Source organism: Bemisia tabaci, chromosome 2 (genome assembly GCF_918797505.1).
Source record: "Bemisia tabaci chromosome 2, PGI_BMITA_v3".
NCBI classification, from domain to species: domain Eukaryota; kingdom Metazoa; phylum Arthropoda; class Insecta; order Hemiptera; family Aleyrodidae; genus Bemisia; species Bemisia tabaci.
This window is the reverse complement of record NC_092794.1, coordinates 2,074,053-2,091,300: the sequence shown is the minus strand read 5'-3', so window position 1 is coordinate 2,091,300 and position 17,248 is coordinate 2,074,053. Positions and strand designations below refer to the sequence as shown.

Genomic DNA, 17,248 nt, shown 5'->3' with positions numbered 1-17,248 from the left:
TACAAACGGACCTTGGTAAAAACGCCGAGAATTTTTTTTCAGCGTAGGGCGCTTCAAAATACTGCAGGAAAGATCTAATAATGACGTGCAATTCAAAACTATTGAATCGCTGCGGTATGTTTGAATAGGGCCCATATCTGCCGTACTAAGGAAAAACGCCGTATGAGCCTTTAGACGTTGCCGGATTTCCTTCACTAAAACCCGAATTTACTGGAAAAATTTGAATATTTTTTTTTCGAATTTTTCAGATAATTTGGTTCGTAACTTGATCTAACATATCCGAAAATTTCGCCGAAAAATATGCATAACTCTCTTCAAAAATACATGTTTTATCCGGAGAAATTTGGCAACTCTCGAATGTTCATACGGCGTTTTTCCCTAGCACGGCAGTATTCCCGCATGAGCCTCGGAGAGCAAAGAGTTATACGCAGAACAGGCCTCACCTGGAAATGAAGATACGTCCTTACGTCTTAGCAACAACTGAATTCGGGCCACGATCCTTCATTGATAGAAACGCTCAAGGAATGGACAATTTTCGCGGTGTTAGCTCCCCCCCCCTCTTCCCTTAAAAGTACCACTCCTCTTAATTTTCCCGTATTCCTTTGAATTTCCATTTATTCTGGATCAATTGAAAATTTCACCTTCGGGCCTTTCTGATTTTGATCCAGAAAAAATGCTTTGATATTTTACAATAACAAATTTTCTGCAACGGGGAAAACACACACTGAAAAAATAAATGATACATTTTACTTTTATACATTCTGTGACACAAAGATACGATTATGGTAATAAACACCAGACTCTACGGTAGCATTTACCATATTATATTATGTATCACTAGAGTTTTGGTGAATACTACTGTAATTCGGGTTATTTTTACTAACTAATATCACTGTGTCAAAAGTCAAGTAGATTTATAGTAGATTTTACTATACTTTTTTTCAGTGAATCTGACTCCTCTGTGACCCCAAACCACGGGACCGCATCGGTGAGTGCACTTGAGGCAAAAGACCTTCAAATATGAATCTCAAATATACAAGCGTGAGGATTATTTAAATATCACTGAATTTGCATCCGATGAATAAGCAAATTAAGTTGTAAAACCTTTCTCATCAAAAATCTTTCGACCCATAAACATTTTAAAACCCGCTCTCAGCTCTCCGGTGACAGCTAACTCGATAGGTATATTCATCAACTCACTTTCAGATAGATATGAATATTTCATAAATCTCTCGCAAAAAAAAAAAATAAAAATAAAACGGACGCATCTTCACTTGGAATCGGATATATACTGTGCGATTGCCTTATGTTTCTCTCATTTCACCGAGAGCACCAGAAATGTGTCTTCCATTTGGATCTCTTTTACATTGGGTCAAGGTTGTCACCCTGTTCCGACGTTGCGTTGACGATATTGACAGTAAGAACTAGTTGTGTTGTGGGTTGCGGAGACCTATGAAGATTTGAATAACATTTTGCAACGCTGCTTTCAACGTCTTCATTTGGTGGTAATCACTCATGACGAGGAATTTGAGTGCGAGCGAGATTTATGTATGCGAGTTTGTAAATCGTCGGACGGGGCCCTCGGTGTCCCGCAGTAATCCCTGGATGACGTAATTCAGGTCAAAAATGCCACTCACTTCTGTGTTATGCCCAGTTGTCATTCCGTTCCGTTTTCGTATTTTGTCCGCTTTACTTCGGTAACTTAAACTCCGGTCAAAAGACTTTATCGTTGACTCACAACGATAACATGTAATAATCGTGTAAAACACTGTAGTTGCATTTATTCCGGACTAACTTTTCAGAGGAGCTCGCAACTCGAGCCAATAAAAACAACACCAAAAACTAGATTGTTTTTTTCGGTTGTATGGGGTATAGATTGGTTCATTAATTCCTCAAATACATAAACATAGGTACTCCAATTCTATTTTTAGCTTTTGCGGCGGAATTTTTGGAAATTCTCCTCTACTCCAATTGATGTGTTTTACATGTACTAGAGTACTACTGAACAAAGTGGGAGCTACAAGCAGTCAGTCATGGATTTTTTACTTCAAAAGTTTAATTAAACTGTGACCCTCACAATTTGCGCAGCTTGGAAAGCAACATTTAAAGAGGATGAGAAGTGTATTGAAATGGAATATAAGCTAAACGGCATAAACATAAATGACGTAATTTGTGTGATGTGTGTTCATTTGATCAGCGGCAAGTGTAAAATTTAATATCTTGCTCAGAAGTTGATCTCAAAACTTAAGTCCACGGATTTGAATATTTGATCCAATCATGAGTCATCCCAAGAGTCAAAAATACCGTGAATTTAGCTCATCGAACACTTTCACGAGAAGCATATCAGAATTCCATCGTGCAAATGCCCCATTGCACTTCATAGATATTAACCTGCGGGTAGTAGAATTTTAGTCCGAAGATTATTGTCATGGTTATAGCGTCATGCGTAAGGAGTATCAGACCAGGTGAAAGATTTTAAGGTGCTCGGGGAGCTGAGACATTGGATTCAGTTGAGGAGGTTTTAATTAAAGAGGTTTATTTGAAATATACCTTGTAAGAGAGATCCGAGATCATTGAAATGTGGCCAAGATCAGAGGACTCCTCTGACTGATATTAGACAAAAAGAGGAACTTCATAGGGCAATTTCCTCACTGTCTTGCATATAAATAGTTTTTCAAGGGAGAAAATTACACAGGAAGAAATTGTGTAGGTTCTCGTGCAACATAAAGAGTTGCACAGTCTCAGCAGTATTGGGAGGATTTTGGATCTTTCTTGCTAACTGTAGTCAATTTCAAAATGAGTATGAAACATCTTAGAATAGTACGTTTATGACACTTGTTTTTTTACCCAACTTCCAATTAATGCAAGCTTTGACACATTCCTTTGAAGGGTTGGTTTTGCCGTGATAGAAAAAGTGCCACAACTAATATTCAAGTGTTTTGTAAACTTTCTTCAAAAAAAAAAAAACAAAAAACAAAGACGGAAAACTTTCGAATTTTTTTCAATCCCTGCAGAAGAAATAGAAACTTTATGGTTATCGTAGGTTTTTTCACCGCCGATTTTTCCATTAGATTCTATCCTTACTTTAATCTAAAATACAGGCTTGTTTCAAGGAAAAAATAAACATGATTTTATTCTTTTAAGAAAATTCAATGTTTTAACAAGAGGAATTTGGCAATAGTCGTATGCGCTTAGGGTGTTTTCCGATAGTAACGGTAGAATTATTGAGGCCCACTTCGCTCTAAGTACAAGTGGACGTATTTCTATCAAACGAAATTATGTGCATTATGACATGAGCCCTGGAATGCACATATTCTTACGGGTCTCAGGGCTCATGTATTGATGCACATAGTTCCGTTTGATAGAAATACGTCCAAGTCAGGTTACCTTCCCTCTAATCTATTGTTGGAATAACAACGAGGATCACATCCTTGATCTATATCAACCATTTGCTACTTAAACTGCAGGTCACAACGATCGAGGGTCACAGGTTAACTAAGAGTTGATGCATAGCGTGCAGTGTTGTGGCGTGCTTTGCGATACATCGATTGATCTGCCACGTACCTAAACGTAAGGAAAATGATCGACAAACAAGACGTTCGCAACGAACACCTTAATAATCGATTCTTTACCATGGCTTCAAATGGGGAAATATCGAACATCGATCATCATTCACGCCGATGGCGTGCCCAACTCATATCAACCGACTTGCTCGGAACTGAAGACCCCCTCCCCTCTCTTCCCCTTTAATCTCCTCTTCACCCTCTCAAAACGGCTGTTGCAATCAGGGTAAAAAATATATGTAGGTATTCATAGTCGTCTCTCGACCAGCTCCTTTCCCTAGAGAGGCCTCAGTATGGTTTACATGGTCATTATGGGACATTTAAGGAGCTTCTCAACAAAGCATCATAAAAAGTAAAATATTAACGATTCTCAAGTGAAATACAACACCATAATCTCAGAAATGGGCCGTTTTAAGGGATGCAATAATTTGCCCGGAGAAAAATGAAAATTTCAAATATACAGGTGAAGGTTTTGGATTGGGCCTCTCCGCAGGCAGAGTATCAAGCCAAGAAGTGAATAGATTGAGATGTAAATAGATGAATTCCAAAATATTTGAAAAATTTGGCGTACTTTGCATGAACTACTGATGAGGAAATACCTATATCCCGAAATGCTGAAATCCTCACTGTATCTTGTTGTCCATGTAGTGAATGCTGGAACTGCAAGAAAATGCACAAATGAAATGATGATTTGCAATGATTCGAACTAACTGTCGATTGTTTTTTAAAAGTTCTCAAAGTACAGCGTTAAAGGTAATGATCCGAAATACCCATTTATCGCGCTTGGACAAATGGACCTATCTCTTTGGGCTTCGACCCCCATCTACACGTGTGAATTAGGTCTTAGAGAAGTTCTCAGTTACCGCAGATTGCTTTTCGCTGCAGCCATCACGTCATTGATTCAGAACAAGTTGTGATGGTAAACCTTGGTTACCGCACCGCTGTTGTCGGAATGGCGCATATTTTAGTATTTTACATTAAAGTTCCAGCTTTATAATCGCATATGTGGGTTAGACGATCGAATCTAGTACGATTACCTGGCTCAGATCTTCGTCAAAAGGGGAAGAAATGGCTGTGTATTTAATAGGTTTTGCTTGTTTGCCATCGGAAGAATTAATATTTATAGAATATAGTACGTTTATATCCCTCTTAAAACAACCGATAGTTGTTTTAATAGATAGCCCTCTCAATGCAGCTACGCACGCGCAAAACTTTCTATTGCATCACATCAACACTTAGCAAAAAGTTTCAAAATATTCGTGGACTCACTGAAAGTTCAAGATTCCTCGAAGAGAAGAAAATACGCGATATTGTAAGATTGATTATTTAGACGTGACGTATCCTTATTTGTTTTAGATATTTCAAGTGAATTTATTTTGTAAAGAACTATAATCCTCGAGCACTGAATGCATTTGGAAAAAACCTCAAGAAACCGATCTAGGAGATTCATTAACATCAATGAACCAGCATTTTTGGTAAAGTTCTGAAATGTTCATCAGACTAAAAATGAGAAGCAGAAGATTCATGATATACCTAGTGAAGGAGATTCACCAAGAGAGATTTGGACATTTTTTGGCGTGAAAGGCATACACGACAGACTTTTAGGAGAGAAAATTTACGACCAGTTGTATTCAAAACTACCCGTAACTTATTTTTTCCCAATGTGCGACTTGACGCCTGTTTAGCTTAGACCATTTGTACTCAGGATTTTATGACCCTACATATTGTTTCAACACTGCATTTTCTAGTACACTGAAAAACACATGGTAACGTGTGCTGTAAGTCTACTTGATTTTTTTACGGAGTAATACTATATCTAGTGAAAAAACCAGAACTATAGTAGTATTCACCAAAACTCTGGTGATACCTACCATTACATCGTAAATGCTACCATAGAGTCTAGTGCTAATTACCATACTTGGATCGCTGTGTCAGAGTATGGTAAAATCAACCATTCTTTTGTTTCAGTGTATGATTCTGTATATACCTTTTTCCTTTTTCTTGAGATTAAGGATATTAATTCTTCCAATATTGGGATTGGCAACGCCGAACGCTAAGCCATCTTTAGTGGTTGTTAATCGCGGTAGAGTATCGTCGATCTGTTACAGAGTAGTTAGACTGGTAGCATTTTCTGTCGATTGACCGATGAGTTTTTATCTTCACGAGTGCTGAAAATCGTTTTACTGCCTCACTTCCGCTGAAGACCGCCAATCGGTGCATTCATCGCTACTGAGTAGGAGTAGCAATGCTACTCCTTGCTACTCTGATACGCTAGTCATATAGTCAATACAATAGTCAATAGTCTATTCTAACACAATATCGTCAATAGTCTAACGCTCCATGCACTTCATAATCCTACGTATAAGCCATGATTTCAATTTACAGAGAGATAAAATTTTCGAATTCATTTTATTTTCCTCCTCAATATCAAAAATTAAACATCTGCAGAACTTCATTCATAACGTAAATCACTTCTCAAACTTTATGAAGCCTGAAATATAACGTGCAATGGGAAATATTCTGCCTTTCAAATTCTTTTTTCGATGCAACATATTTAAATATTTTTTTTTCATCCGCGCATCCATCTTTGAACAAATAAGTCGCTTTCCGATCCAACTCACGAGGAATGTTCACCGAGGCGAAAAGTCCAGAGAAATATTTAAAGAAAGTAGCAGGTTATGTGCTCTGCACTTTGTTTGCATCGGCCCATTTATGTGTCAGCCTCCAGCCTCCGGTGGATTCGAGACCAACACGCAAGCTGACTCAAGATTGAAGTGAGTAATCTATCGAAATTGATGTACTTGTTTGCCTGCGTACCTCCTTGTGTGAGCGATCGATATTAAAACGTTCATTGGAAAAAAAGTATGGTTTTACAGTGACATGAGAATGGTTACCAACAGGCTCCATGGTATCAAATACCTACTGTAACTCTAACCGCATTTATCAAAAGTTACCACAAGCAAAATTGGTTGGATGGCAAAAATACAAATGACGTCATCGGTGACATCTAACCTCTCTGTGTTTAATATACTATTTAATATCTAATACAGAGGTTAATTACTCCAAAATTTTGTTAAGCGAATCGTCATTCTAGGTAAGACTGCGAAGAGAAAAATGTGTCATCTTCTCCTGGTTCAGAGCTTGCCCAGATGCCCATTATGATACCATTTAAATACATTTCTTGAGTATGAAGGAAGTTAGTTAAATGTCCGGGGAGAAACAATTCAAACATCGGCAATCTTAGCAAGAATTGTTTGACACTAGGCTTGGGAGAATACCATAACAAGTCAAATTTTACCTCCACAACACAGGGAATTTTCCCATTTTCCGTCATTCTGTTAGTTTCCGGTATTCAATTATGGAACACGCACAACGACCATGCTAGTTTAGGAAGCTAATTGCTATCATCAAGTAGAAACAAAAAAATTTCAACAGGGCCGGATTTAGGGAGTGGCCACATAGGCAGCGGCCCATGGCGGCAAATTTTGCAATTTTTTTAGGTATAAAATATAGGTATAAAAAAAACAGATTCAGAAAAAAAAATACAAACGAGAAAAGGAGAAAAAATCTCTAATTTCCTGAGAGTATAGTAATTTCTAATTTTGTCGTCTTTTGATGATACAAGAGACGGCACCTTTAATTAGTCGAGTTAAAAGAGAAAGCAAACACGCAATTTGGCTTGGAACGGCGCGGCGCAGAGAGCAATGATGACGAGGACTTGAGATAAAAAGGAGAAGCCCTTGGCGCGCGGCGCGGTGATCGGCATGAAACGCGTATTAGCGCCTGCAAGACTGCACGAACTCACGCATTGCATCAAACAGAGTGCGGTCATTGCGGTCAGCGTGAAACGGATAGTGCCTACAAGAATGCATGAATACTTCACGCATTGCACCAAACACAGTACGGTCAGCGTGAAACGCATAGCGCCTACAAGACTGCGTGAATACTTCACGCATTGCGGCAAACACAGGGCGTTCGGCAGCGGTTGGTGTGAAACGCACAGCGCCTACAAGACTGTAGGAATACTTCACGCGTTGCGCCAAACACAGTGCGGTCAGCACGGCGCGCGGTGGCGGAAGTTAAGATTATTAAACCACATTTATATTTCTTCTTTCATACTTTTTCCGTTTATTTCTTATAAATGAAAGGCCTCGTCCACACAGAGGTAGGTTTATGGAACTTAACCTTCGCGGAAAGTTCCGTGAACTTTTGCTAGTAGTGTTGACAGGACTTTCGCAAAAAAAAATGTGTCCAGCACGAGTAAACGCGTCTTATGCACTCCTCACCCTCTGGCACGTTCACTTGATGGTTTTTATTGATGTTTTAAAACTAATGAGAAGGGGGCGGCAAAATACAGACGGCCCACATGGGTGGCAAGTAGGTAAATCCGGCCCTGCAAATAAATAAATAAATAAAAAAATAAAAAAAAAAAAAAAAAAAAAAAAAAAAAAAATGCAAAATGATCCTAATTTTTTATTAGGTACTTTGAATTTACTTTTTTAATGTACTCTTTTAGACTGCAGTAGACTGTGAAGATGAAAAAATACCGAACTATCCGGCAAAAGAAGAACGTAACTAAATTCCAATGTTGCCAACTTTCCGCTAGCAAATCGCATATTTTCCGAAGAATTTGGGAATTTCTAACTGAAATTTTCACCGATTTTTCTTCGGATGGCATGCAAAAAACAGAAAAACTTTGGGCATAAATTTTACAGGTAGACTTGTAAAAAATTGAATAGTTTGAGTCAATTTGGTAACCTTGGAATAAAGTTAAGTTCCTTCGCGCGGAACGACGTGAAGGAGATTAAGAGGAATCAGTCGGTTGACGATACTTAAGAGGAAAACTTTTTTGGACGTGTGTTAGTGTGAACAGTATGGTAACAATGTAATGAAATAGTTAGTGGTATTGGTGTATGGACTCCTACACCTGTATCAGGTAATTGCATCAAACCACACTCTTAATACGACTTTCACGGAGCAGAGCCGTAATGAATGCAGATACATTTCCTGTACTGCTTTAACTGATCGTCCGGTCAGTGTGAATGAGTTCAGTTTTAGATCAGTTGCAACTCTCGCAACCATCTCCAATCGGTGGTGTTTTCTGGGTGAATCAGACCACGCGTAAAGTATTGATCAATCAAGAAATCATACGGTTCACCTCCGTAATCCTGGAAGGGCCTGAAGTTTTGCGTCACTGGAGTCCGCATCAAACAACTTCACGTTTTCTTATGGAGAGACATACGCGAGCCACCATTTTCAATCTTGTGCTGAGTCTTAATGCTAAACTGAAACTCATCCTCTGTAGCTCTGAAGGTGCGTAAACTTACTTTGTGTGGACAGAACAATGCTAAAAAAAAGGGATATCTCTCACTGTGGTGTTAAAGTTTATTTTTACTTTTATCATACTTTAAAATTGGCCATACATAACCAGAATTAATTTATAGCGTTGATTGAGGGAATAAGACAGGAAATAAGGTGATGCGATCTGCCGGAGGAGCTCTGGCATGCAGGATCGCTACAGTGGATCGCCACTGTGGTGGTTGGGTGTCACATGAGTGCACAGAAGCGCTGTAAGAGTGACTTGGTAGTAGTAGTAATCAAAAGTCCACAGGAATCGGATAGATTTTGGTGAAATTTGTCCATACCATACTTTTTCACTACGTTTCATTTTGGAGAAGGAAAAGCATGGAGAAATGTCAGCATGAAAGAATGTTAAGCATGCCACATGAGGTCTCACCAGTTCAAGCCAGTTTGTTTGTTCTATGGAGACGAGAGCCCCATCAATATTTACCTTACCTCGACGCGTGGACTGATGGTTAAAAGCTGTTTGTCTCTAAGAAGCTGACCGAAATACCAAAAGCTACACAATGTGTGCCAAATATTGAAACTGTCCGTGTTTCATCATCTCTTGCATGCGCGGGACCAGGAACTTGTTGTTTCGGGAAGAGAGGGGGGGGGGGCAGAAAGGCACCTCATCAAGGGAGGTGTGGAGGGAGGGACACTGAGAGGACACCAAAGAGGATCTATGAATAATACTCCCTCGGTCCGAAGGAGGTTTGAGAGATTTTGATGGCTCTGAAGATGGGAGGTCCGGGGGCCTCCTTGGAGATATTTGGGAAAATTGAGCCATCTCAAGAACAATTTTGAAGAAATTCGTGAAGAAAAATTGATTGATTTAAAATTGAGGAACTATCGAGGAAAACTAACTGTTGAGGAAAAAAGAGGAACTATCTCTAACTCACTTATTTCCAAAAATATCTCACTTTTCCTAGGAGAACCAAGAAGTAGTGCTAAGCAGATTCTGGTATTGGGAGAAGGGGGGGCACCTACCCACCCAAAGCTCTACCCATGAGCTCTTGATGTACTGTGCTGTGTAATAAGGAACATTAGGTCCCTCATCTAATTCAATGTTCTAAAGCTGAAATTCCACTTTCGCGTTGTTCATTTCGTTTGCATTTCTGCGTTCGGTAACGCGGTAGTATTATGTGTGTTACGGAGTTGCAAAGCCCAGAGATTTATGAGCGTCTTGAAACGTGATCATTCACGCGGAGAGAGATTCTAGCGTAAAAAAACTCAAAATTTAATTTTTGGCCCCTATGCAGTGAGGTATTTTTGCCGAGCTTAAGTTATGCTTCAAGCGTAGGACTTGAACTTATCCAGCTCTTGAGAAGAACAGCATGCGATTGCATCTTGGGAGAGCGAGACATCACACCGCCGCGCCGCCGCGCCGCAGCGAGCGGCATTTAAGCAAAATGCGGGAATAATTGGTGAGATGTCCTTGACACAATCATCGCAGCGCGAACAATGCGACAGCGGCCACGACTCCCATTTCGCCCAACTAATTATCACGCTGTTAGGATCGACGACCACACTATAATAGCGCCACGCCACGCTACACGCCGGGCAAAGAAAGCACTGCCGCTTTTTGCAGATTCCTGCCGCGCCGCCGCACAGTGCTGCCCTCTGTGGACAAAAATCAAAAATCAACAACTCGACATCTGAATATTTGTTGGGAGTTTGTCATCTTAAAGATATTTCTGACTCACGATGATTGTTCATTTTAAAAGGTTTCGCTCAAAACTACTTCAAATGTGGGTAGAAATTGGGCGAGAAATGGGCCGCAAGAATCACTGGTCCATAAAGAATACCTACACGGGAAAAAGAAGTCAACTTCAAATGAAGATTTCTCGCTTGAAACGCAAAATGCTCTGGGTGGTTGATTTTTTCTTAATCCTCAGATATCCAACTTCAGTTCTACCAAAAAGAACTTTTCGCGACTATCAGAGATATTTGAAGTTAAAGTTAGCGTGTTTGACGTTGCTTTAACATTGTTAACATAGGGCTAATTCCAGGTTGCCAACTTCAAATAAGTTTTTTTCGAATAATACGCAAAATACCCTGAGTTCCTTTCCTTAAACCTTGCCTCCCATTCTTATCCCTCGAGTGTTTTACTTTGATTGTGCCGAGGAGTTATCCTATGTCGGTGCTACTATTTCATTATTTAAAGTTATTGACTAGTACCGATTTTTGTCCACGTCCGTGAGGATGTCGCACTGTGCGCGCCGCGCTGTGCCGTGTCCCGTGTCACCGTGTCACTGTGCCAATATCTCCGTGCTTGGTTTCGCACTGCACCGCAACGCCACCGCGCCGTCTTAAGTCATCTGCCTTCAGCTTGGAGGCTCGCTATGGGTTCATTAATAAAATTGGAAGTATTTCTGACGCACAGAACTGTGTGCATTAAGACATGAGCCCTGAGACCCATGGGAATATATGCATGACAAGGCTCACGGCATAGTGCACATAGTTCCGTTTGGTAGAAATGCGTCCAATCGATAGACGAGGCCATTGACAGAGAATGCAGAGGTATTTCTTCCCGCCACAAAAAATGGCGCCAATTCCCACGGAGCAGTGCGGGCCTTTACCAATGGATACAATAGTAACATACACTACTAACGTTCACTACTAACGTGGTGAACGCTCAAAAAGTTTGATTGTTGTTTTTGCTTTGAAAGTACCCGAAGGAGATAGTTCTGTTGCGCACAATAAGCACCAATTCAACGTGTACTGTGCACTAGTGGCACGGCTCATTTTTCCCGGGACGAGGCTCTTCCCGTTGGTGCCCCCGGCAGGTTTTTCTCTCATTGCGGTCTAGGTGAACGCCCAACGTTTCAGAAGCCGGCGGTGGCCAAATTCGTGGATTTCCAGTGGCCAGACCAAACAAGGCACCTCCGATCTTTCCGATTTCACATTCGAGTCGGTTAGTGGACCAGTTGAGCGTAACATCGGCGCGCTAATACACCCGGGCCCCGGATATCTCTGTCACCATGTCATTGCGCCGTTCTGCCCGTTTATGTTTTCCTGCCTCCGATTTCGAGTATTTTATCGCCCCGCAATGAGTCCTAACTGTAGGTAGACTCCAGAATCTGAGCTCAATTGAAATATGCTCCAGCCGAGAGACATCCAATGGATTTTGAAACCCTTTTCAGTGAAGCAAAACGCAGTATTAATGACAAGAGCTGTGACATGGGACCTTTTTTTCCTCAAGCACATTTTTCCCCGAAGGGTTTTTTGGAGGATAAGGGACTTTGGCAGATAGATGTCGCAGAGCGCCAAAGAACGCTGTAAAAGCGGCTTTTATGTGTGCACATTTTCCAAGAGAGCCGAATCTGGGGAAAAAGGTCAAAATTGGCCAATTTGAGATATCTCAACAAGCTCTTTATGAGCCTTGGGGACAAGCTACGCGCAGTTTTAGTTACAGAAAGCACTCACGGAGAAAAATAGAACGGTGCTCAGCACCAACTTTGCTTTAATATCCGCCGGATGTGGTGGACTGCAGGAAAACATGTCACCTAGCAGAGGAAGTTTGTGCGAAAGTACAGGAGGAATGTGCTGGGGACAAGTGTCGGCTGTGCCCAAGTGCGGAATGGAATGTTAAAGCAAAATCATCATCCGTCCCATGTGATGAAGTCCATCTTCTGGTACTCAGCGCGGTTCTATTTTTCTCCGTGTTAATCGTGCAAAGCATGCTTGAATTATTCATTGTGCAATTTTAAGATTGATTTGTTTAATACTGGTAATGCGGGTTGCGGTAATACTCTTATCCATTACCCACGAGAAACCAGCTGACTCCCTCCTAAAGGATTTACGCAAGCTGCACTTGTCTCGTTTAAATATGAGATTCCAGCCAACTAGGACAAACAGGTGGTAAATCACATTATAAGTAACCCACGAGTAGAGAAGAATTGGATAAAACAGTGGAATATCCACCGCAACAGCTTTGGGATGATTATCGACAGTATAAAGTCGGTAATCACATAACTCGGTTTGCGACGTAGCAGACTTCCTGTTATACTTTATTTTTAAACGGAAAACTACTCTACGGCAATTTTTTAAAACTGTCGTGGTTTTTCTTCTCTGTGCAAAGAAAATTCTGCAAAAACTTCCAAGGAATGATGTCAATTTGTTCTCTTTTAAAAAAAAATAATATAGAGGCGGAGATTTTCAGGCACCGCGAACGAGATATGTGATTGCCGACTTACACCGTCGATATGTCTGTTTCTCTGCTGTTCTACCGCTTCGTTCAAGTCTTTTTTACGCAGTTGCTCTCTTGAGCTCTAGCTACATTGTCACTGTCCTTCACGTCTTTAATTCATAAATTTAAACCCAAGGAAATTCATAAGTATCCTTAGCTTCCTCTTCACTTAACTTTTACGCTTGACATTTGCGTGTTTTCTAGTTCTCCAATATTAGACGATTCAATACCAAATCTCTCTGAACGCACATATATTGTCATAGAATACACTTAGTGCGTTAGGGTGGACACATCCGTATGTTTAGTTAACGCGACGTCATGTACCATTTGGACAGCATTTTGCAATAAGAAATGACCACTCCTCTAGCTCATCTATAAAGAACCTATCTACACGTTGAAACTAATTGCACGTACGTTTTCCTAAACGAAGCAAAAAATTATAGTTCCTCTTATTGCGAAACGTAAACCTTGTGGTGGTGATTCAAACCACAACGATGCGCACCTCATTTTGACCACGTTTTGCGGTATCTTTTATTTTTGGAGAAAAAAATTACTGTGATTCCATGCAAGAATCTATTTTCGAAGTTAAAGAGTTGAATTTTAACCAAGATTCAAAAAAACTGTGTGTCCTTTTTGTCCTCGTATGAGGATCTACTTAAACCTAATCACAATATAAACCATATGAGGCCCCTTAAGCTAAAGGAACTGTTTATGGAACGACTATATTTGGACCGCGTTAATCAAAAGGAACCAAGCCACATTAGCTTTTGCCAAATTTAATTGGGCAACTTGATTTTTTACATGAAAACGGTTGTGCGGATTTGTGTGCAAATGTCAGTGAATTTTCTGTATATCACGAGGCAAATTCCCTAAAATTTTCAAAGGAGTCCGCACAAACGGTCTTGTAAAAATTTAAATTGCCCAGTTCTTGGCAATAGCTGATGTAGCATTGGTTCCTTTCTCCTGAGCACGGTCAATTTCCAATCTTGTGCATATCAGTAACCCAGAGCCAAAAGGTGCCTAACTTCATTTTAGTATTTTCGAGATATCAGGGGAACACTGCGAATCGGTCCCATTGATTCCAATGTAAATCGCAATATTCGAAACCTCACATCTCATGACCGGCGTAAGATAAGGGTAAACAATTTTCCACGCACACAGAGCCGTTAATACACTGGAAAAAAAACACATTGGATCTAGAGTCCAGACTCTTAAAAACATCGGCAAGAACCAAGCCTTAATTTGAGCGGATTTCCTTTTGATTTAAGCTTAAATCTGATTGAATCAAAAGTCCTTTTTCTTGACAATGTTTTCAAGAGTCTCGACTCTAGATCTATTTTTTTTTTCTTTGTGTGTAGATATTTCGAAAATGCCACCATCGCGATTTTTCCAAAAATGTGAGTTAGGTAGCTTTTGGCTCTGCGGCACTATTATGATATCACCGAATAGCAGCACACATCAGAAACGTCTCATCAGCATCCTGAGAATGAGCATGGCGCAATCTTTCAAAAAGATTGGCTCACAACCTTTTGGTACCAGTTGCGAGGAAAAAAAAAAATTAAATTAGAATTTTGATCAGCGGTTCTCTCGTGGACGATATACATACATGTCACCGAGCGCCCCAGGTATCTCAGACAATCGGGATTGAAGGTGGATGGTGTGGATGAGGAGGTAAAGAACATATGGATTGCATTTTGAAAAAAGGAACCAGAAGCATTGCAATGATGCAAAGCTTGCGCAACTTCATCCTTAGCAATGAAATTACGGAAATATTGAAAAAGTATGAAATTTAAATGGTAATTTTTGTCTTAAACTTACAGTTTTTAGCGAGTAAAATAGAAACTATTGATGAATCAGGTTTTTCCTCCGAGACAAAAGAAGTTGCACAATATTAGCAACATTGCGATGCTAGTGGTTCCTTTTTGCAAAATGCAATCCAAATAGCCTTGTCTTGTTCCGAGCAAAAGTCACGGGGCTTCGAGGAAGGGAAAAAAGCCGGGGGATTTGTCTGGGAATTGGAGCGCGATTGCGGATCACCACGTCATTACATAAAAGCGGGGCCCCGACTCGTTTTGCTTATTTCTATTCTTGCAAATGATGTAAGTACGTTGCTCCGCGTCGCGTGCGTTATGCATCTAAGTCACAAAGGGACGCTGGGGGCTCCGGCCGGGAGCAAAGATAAAACCGCGGTGAGCTCATATCATTCCGCCTTTGCTCCGATCCGGGGCGGTCTGTCTCTTATATCCAGCTCCCAATCCGCACACTAGACACGAAGCAGTTGCTTCCCGGGACCGGCGGACCGGTTATTGAAATTGATGGACTGAGCGATGGAAAAAGAAGATATAGATAATTGTAAAATTGAAAATTTTTAAAAATTTACGAAAATTTAAAAACTTTTCAAACAAACTTTAAAATCACTCTTTTGCATAAACTATTTCAATTTTTTTTCAGAAAGAACCAAGAAATAGAAAATTGAAATAGTTCATGCAAGTGAGTGATTTTAAAGTTTGTTTTAAAACTTTTAAATTTTCGTAAATTTTTAAAAATTTTCAATTTTACATACTCAACAACTTGTGTAGTGATTTAAACTCCTGTAACATTTTCTCAAGATGTAGAGAGTATGGAACGATCCTATTGGTTGAAATGGGTCGTTCCTATAGACGAAAGGAGAAAATGATGGACTAACTATCGGGTTCCTCGTGGGTTGCCGTTGCTTACTCTATTACCTATACCTTATTTGTCCATTGCAACCACCCGCTTCCACCAATAGGATGCCTCTATATCTCTTTTGTCTTCTTTGTCTATCAAATTCAATAATCGGCCCGCAGAGCTAAGGGTCTTCATTCTTATTGGTTCCTTGGACAGTCATTTTCCTTACGGAGGCCCCATTCCCCATATGGGCGTATTTCTATCAAATAGAACTATGTGCAGGGGGAAAGATGGGGTGTGCTCGTTCGTGCTCCAGGCCATAAGAATGAATAGGAAATCTAAAGCGCCAGTGACGAAACCATCGTCGCAGCTCCTCGTAGTGGGCATCAACTCATGAGCCCTATCTACAAGGCTCTAGATACATGCCCATGGCTCATACACTGTGCACATAGTTCCGTTTGACAAAACGTGAAATCCCACCTCTCCAATTTACCCAACGAAACTGTGAGCCAACCAAGTGCGGCACCCGTAAGCCGTGGTCATGTATCTAGAGCCTTGTGGACAGGGCTCATGAGTTAAAGACCGCCCCGATCGTCGTTCCTCTCGTCGTTGCCGCTGACGTCACTGGCGCTTTGTATTTTCCATTCATTCTTATGGCCCGAGCACGAACGGACAAACCCCATCTTTCCCTCTGCACATATGTATAGTTCTACTTCATAGAAATACGCCCATATGTTTTACTTTGTGATGAAAGAAAGTTTAGCGGAGAGAGGAGAAAAGTAATAAAAAGGACAATTTCGATAAGAAATTTTAAGTAAAATTGGACGTAATTCTACTGAACGGAACCGGAGACAGGTGGAAAAGAAGGGGAGTGCTCGTTAGTAGAGGGTCATAAAAATGAGTCAGAATTATATTGAGCGCCAAAGACGTCAGCGACGATGGATTCGGGATCGGGGACGGGGCTTTTTAACTCATGAGCCCTGTCCACAACGCTGTTGACACATGCCAGCGGCTTATGAGTTTACATACAGTTGGTGCTTACGATTAGTTTTTTTTACCATCTTTTCCACACGTCTGAAATTCCCTTTAACAGATATATGTCTATTTTTTAGAATACCTTTAGAAATAAACCCTTGCAAGGGGCCACAAGGATGGTGCCATTCTGGAGGTAAATTGTGAAAGCAAACCTCTATAGTATGATTGGGTTATGTGAAAGTTCTTACACTTTTCCGATTTGCCTTTAGTCCGTAATTTTTGGCTGAAAAAATGACTTTCAAGGTCGGTATAAGGATCCAACCCCTTTTCAAACGGAAAAATATTGCGCCAACGGATTTTGTGACGTCATGTCACAAAAACAATTGACCATCAATCCTTTCCACTCTCGTTTATATTGATTGATTTTCCTGTCATAGTTGTAATAGGAGGTTACAATTGCGACCATGTTTGCAATCTGAAGTGAATCTTTTTGTAGTTTTTCCATTTTGAAATCGTTCATTCTTGATGT

The 17,248-nt window shown here is 40.4% G+C and overlaps 1 protein-coding gene across 1 annotated transcript in view; it reads left to right on the top strand.

Annotated features, from left to right (window-relative positions):
* Positions 1-966: 966 nt before the first annotated feature.
* LOC109036008 (uncharacterized) overlaps positions 967-17,248 on the top strand; it is a 51,160-nt gene continuing 34,878 nt past the window's right edge. The window contains exon 1 of the mRNA XM_019049906.2: positions 967-988. The gene's annotated coding sequence lies outside the window, so the exon portion shown is untranslated. The remainder of the gene's footprint in view (positions 989-17,248) is intronic.